This window comes from Mustela nigripes, chromosome 12 (assembly GCF_022355385.1).
Source record: "Mustela nigripes isolate SB6536 chromosome 12, MUSNIG.SB6536, whole genome shotgun sequence".
NCBI classification, from domain to species: domain Eukaryota; kingdom Metazoa; phylum Chordata; class Mammalia; order Carnivora; family Mustelidae; genus Mustela; species Mustela nigripes.
In genome coordinates this window covers 86,868,820-86,874,512 of record NC_081568.1, presented here as the reverse complement: position 1 = coordinate 86,874,512, position 5,693 = coordinate 86,868,820, and positions in this window count along the sequence as shown.

Genomic DNA, 5,693 nt, shown 5'->3' with positions numbered 1-5,693 from the left:
ATTATAGAGGGCACGGATTGCTTGGAGCACTGGGTGTGGTGAAAAAATAATGATACTGTTATGCTGAAAATAAATAAATGGGAAAAAAAATAGAAAGGCAACATTGCAAAGTGTAAGAAGAGGCCTTGAGGACTAAGCCTCACTCACTGTCAGTGATCTTGGAGCTATTAATTTCCCACAGGAAAAGGGAATTTTCAGGTTAGTGTGGGAAGAAGGGTAAAATCCTTCCTAATCAGCTTTGGTATGGAATGACTAGTTCCTGTGATTGGTATTTGCAAATTAAAGACTAATAATTATAGAGCATCAAATATAAGGATTGTGCATTTATCAATAGTTATATTTTAAGCAAATTTTTATAAATCAGATCCAAATTCATAAAGAAAACATCCTATACTGTTTCTGTCTGTAGACCTGCAAGTTCCACGTTTCTTAGTTAAGTTTTTTATTTCAAGGAAACTGTGGATTCACAAACACTTGTAAGAAATCACTCAGAGAGATCCTGTATATGCTTTACAAAGTTTGTCCAGTGTTCAGCCTTGTAAAATACAGTACAATATCACCAGTTTGTTTTTTTATATGTTCAAAGATTTTAACAGTACATAAAGGGAAAAGGAGGGTTACTCCATTGTGCTGGAAGATGAAGTCCAAACACAAGCCAAAGGTTTTATAAGTGACCCTGTAAAGGACATCATGCTTATTAATAACTTTATTATATTGAGAATGTGACCTTGACATGTTATCCCTTTGGTATTTAAAGAAATCTTTAAAAATATATAAATGTAAAATTAATCTTTATTTTTTCAAAATATATTTTATTTATTTATATTAGAGAGAGACAGAGAGGGAGAGACAGCCCACAAGTGGGGGAAGGGGCAGAGGAAAAAGCATACTTCCTTCTGAGCAGGGAGCTTGATGTGGGCCTCAATGCCAGGACCCTGGGATCCCGACCTGAGCTGAAGGCAGACACCTAACTGACTGAGCCACCCAGGTGCTCAATAAATAAATCTTTAAACTGAGAAAAATGTTCACTAACTTTTTGTTAACTCTGAATATTGACTATATTTACCTGGAAAATTACAGTAAGAGAGGCTTTTGACTTTTACATTAACCCTCCCCCCCCTTTTTTTTTACACCCAGTCAACTTTACTATGTTACCTTACAATTTTCATTATTCTCTGAGTGCAAATGTGTATATATATGTGTGTGTTTCTCTCATTCTTACTTCATCTACTCATCAGCCAGCAGATGAAAAGTGTCTGGTTTCCAAAGGAATGGGAGGACTTTCTTCCATATCAGCCTCCTGCCCAAACAGTGGTTAGTGAAAAAGGGTCAGCCTGCTCAGAATGGGAGAGATTTGTGTTTATGTAGACGGTAGTCAATCCTTTCACATATGTTTCAAAGGAACAGATATCTCTATGCATTCCTACATTATTTATACATTCCGTTCAGGGTTACTTAAGTCTCAAAGTTGAAGTTTAATTTACAAACACTTCTTACATTGTCAAAACTCTTAGAACTTTCTAAAGAAATGGATGTTTCAGATATCACACAAAACACTCTTAAGTAGAAGTATGTTTTATGGCTACAGCACCTGGGTGGTGCAGTCAGTTGACCTGATTTTGTCTCAAGTCATAAACTCAGGTCATGAGATCAAACCCTGCATTGGGCTCCACACTCAGCAGGGTGTCTCCTTGAAAATTCTTTCTCTCCCCCACTCACACACTCTGTCTCTAAAGTAAATAAATAAAACCTTAAGGAAAAAAGAGGTATATATTATGGTGGCTTGTAACAATTTATTAATAATGGTTATGAGATGATTGGGCTACTGAGTTTCACATGAGCTATCTTGGTGGAATAAGCAACCAATTTCAAAGTTTCTGGGAGAAGAGGTGATAGGCTTCTATTTCACCAAACTTCAAGCCCCCATACAGTGGGGCTATGTTGTATTCTTCATGGCCTTTCCTATACTAAGCCGTCAGTTTGGTTATTGAGTGAATAAATCAATGTAAAAACATGTTTTTATCCTACAACAGCTGATCCTTCCAGAAAGTAAACCAAGAGACCACTTCTATTTGTACAGACATTTCTTTAAGAGAATTAAAAAGTATACTCAGGACATCTCTGGGGGATTTCCTAGAAAAGAATTATTATATACCACTTCAGCTCCCACAAAAGGAATGATCCACAGATAAGGAATTACAGACCAGAACTTTCCTGGAACGTTAAAGGGATCTATTTGAAAAACATCAAGCCAGACTCATCCTTCTTTTACCACTTTCTTTTGCTTTCTTATTGTTGACACTGGACACTTTCCAGGCCCACAGCTGTACCCTCTACAGAAATGCATTCATATTTCTCACATGCTTATGGATCTATTGATCTGCCCAGCAGAGGCTGATATGCTGTTTGTGCTCTGCAAATGCCAAGTACATCTTTCAGACTTTCCCCAGAAACCAAATACCATCCAGAGCTTTGATTGGGAGTATAACTGACCCTCAAGGGAATGGAATAAAAGGGCAGAATGAGAATTTCTAGCTCAAGTTCATATCATACAACTCTCCACCCTCATCCCATGTCATCATTTCTTCTTCTGGGTTCCTGTGTTGCTGGAGGTAATGACAATGGTACCCATGTCTCTCAAAACATTCTTACTTTTATTAAGGAAATTTCGTATCTCCATGTATACCTGTAATTATTATTATTTTTTTTTTTTTAGTATCTCATGGGTTTCTTCACATTTTTCAAAGACCTATCAGGGCACCTGGGTAGCTCAGTCAGTTAAGCCTCTGCCTTTGGTTCAGGTTGTGTTACCAGAGCCCTGGATCGAGCCCCACATCAGGGTCCCTGATCAGTGGGGAGGCTTCTTCTCTCTCTCCCTCTGCCAGCTACTCTGCCTACTTGTATTCTCCCCCTCTCTGTCAAATAAATAAAATATTTTAAAAAATAAAAAACTTGACTATCTACATATATGTGTTGGACAATTAAACTATTAATTAAGGTGGTGGCAGAGAGGGATGATAATACGTTGCCAACAGAGCTAAGACAAGCTAGTTCCTTTGGGCAGACATTAGAAGGCTCTGGCGTTTGGATGCTAAGGCTTTTATAGATCCTGTTGCAATCTTGCCACCAGGTAAATATTACAATTAAAAAAAAAAAACCCTCAAAAACTCTGCTGTACATACAAACATTGATTAACAAGCAGGAATTGAGATCCTGACCCCACCCCCCGCCCCGCCACACACACACACACACAAAACAAAGGGTAAGGGAGAAATTATTGAGAATCTAACTGGACTGGGAATGCTTGGAGGGCTCTGTGACCATTCACAATACCTACCTAGTGAGTATACGTGCCCCGTCTAACACACCCAAATAAAAAAATAAATAAAAAATAATAAGAGGAATCACACATGTCAACACAACAGAAAACTCCATTCCTCTCCCCTATAACTTGACCAATATAAAATGATACATGCCAAATATTACTAAATAATGTGATTCTAAAGCCCATGTAACCCCTACCTATGAGAAGATGAGAAAGTTAAAACTTGGTTAGGTGCGGCAGAGATGAAAAAGAGACTTTAAGTGACAGACACACTACGTAGGGAGCATTTGGTCAAGTGTGATAACTAGATTAGGAATTAAAATACCTGCCTTTAACTTTTTCAGTAGCAAGCCAAGTATTTATCCAAAGAAAGCGAAGTGGAGGGAGGGACAGAACAAAAGAAAATGCTTTTGAATGGATACTGTAACCAGTATGATCACTGGGGAGCATCAAGAATTATTCTCTAGTGTGGTCCTCAGTAATGTCAGGTGAAGCCTTGGGGTCCTCCTTGAGGCATGATTACTTGCACATTTGAATAATTTTCCCTCTAGTCCTCTGAATTCATAGCTGAGACCCCTGTAATTAAGACAGAGTAATGAAAGAGAAACAGAAGTTTCTCATGGATATACGGGGCGGGGGGGGGGGGGGGGAGAATGAAGGATCCCTGAGGTGCCTTAGAATTCAGACCTAAGTATCATCTTAATAGGGAATAGGGAGGGGTGTGGAGCTTAGGGGCTTCTTAGAGGACAGTAAATGATTTATAGGAAAGATGAATGGCTCCTTAGAAGAACAGATCGTAGGTATGATAGTCTGCCTTGATTTGGTGTGGGCTTGACTTCTCTCCTGTGACTAGAGTTTCTCTTCCCTTGTTGATGAAACTCTGAGGGATGATTTGTTTTTGGAGGATCTGTCTTCAGGCAGTTGACGGAGTTGAGAAAAAGCTTGTGCCTGCAGTTGCTGTTTTTCAAGTGCCTACAGCACCAAATAATTCATATGTCAAAGTGGCCTTTTTGGGGATGGCATATTCGGTCATGTTCTACTTTAGTCCCGACGGATTCAGATAGCGTGTGTTCCTCTGCACATGTGTCAGTCCCACCAAACCTGAATTTCAGGAAACTTTGAGAGGTTATCTGAGGCAAAAGACCAGGAAACCGGCCTGAAGAGTCCAATGAGAAATAAATTCCTTCCTGATCCAGCTGACCACCATTGGTGCTTATACCACCAGGGGGTCCACACTCTGACTTGCTATTTGCAGTTGATGCCCATGTTTGTGACAAAGCAGCAGTTCATCTCATCCAGAACAAGAGCACAGAAACTGCAAATAGTGGAGTTTCTGTTTTCTATATTCGTCTGCATTTGAGCAAGCGCGGTGGACCGGACATCTAGATCAACTCTTCCTGTCCCCAATTTCTCAATTAGCAATGGGACGGTCGCCAAGTGTTGCCTCTTTTCATCTACAATGCTGGAAAATTGACTAGATTCTGAGCTCAGTTTTCTATAAAATATTCACAGCATTATAAATTCATTTTTCCCTGCTTCTTCCACCTATTTAAATATGGTATCCTCTCCTTCTCTTATGGATCCAATCGCAGAAAATTATGCATGCCTAGTCCCATGTAGCTTCTGTCCTTGTATAGTTTAGGTATATCAACACTTAGGTGTAGTAAAGGACACTGTGTAGTCAATGTTGAATGTATTGTCAACTAGAACAAAAAAGAAGTTAATTGCTCTAGGAATATATATTGTCTTAGAAAACATCACAGAAGTGTTTTGTTTTGTTTCATAACGGTGTTTTAACATTAGGGATCCTGGAACAAACTCAAACTTCAGAATTCATTAGACATTGATCCTTTATGTTCAACTAGAGAAGAATGTTTTGATTATAAGACAATGTAGTACAGTCATAATCAATTTATTATCTCTCACCAGATCTTTTTTCTTCCAACTTCTCTAATTTTAAAATTCACAGACATTTCAAGAGCAGGGAAATACATCTGTTTCTTATTCATTTACATTTTGTTTTTGTGATGTTTAATATGCACTATTAGAAGTTCCAGAAGCTTTGGCTTTTATGGAAGACATTAACTTTTCCCTTTTCCTTTGAATAAGGCTAGAATACTTTACCAAGAATAAAAACAAACCAGATCTCCAAAGCTGTTAGCTTAATTTGAAATGCAAACTCAAAGCCTCAAGTAGATATTCAGAGTTGGCCCAATGTGTCCTCCCAGTCTTGCAGTTAAAGACCTCAAGAGGTCTTATTTTCCAGCCCAACAGTTACACTGCAATATTTATTAATTTTTAACATGGACAGGTTTCAATGAACCCTGTGATTTTATTGCACAGTGGCAATCTTTCTAAGAGAAAGTCT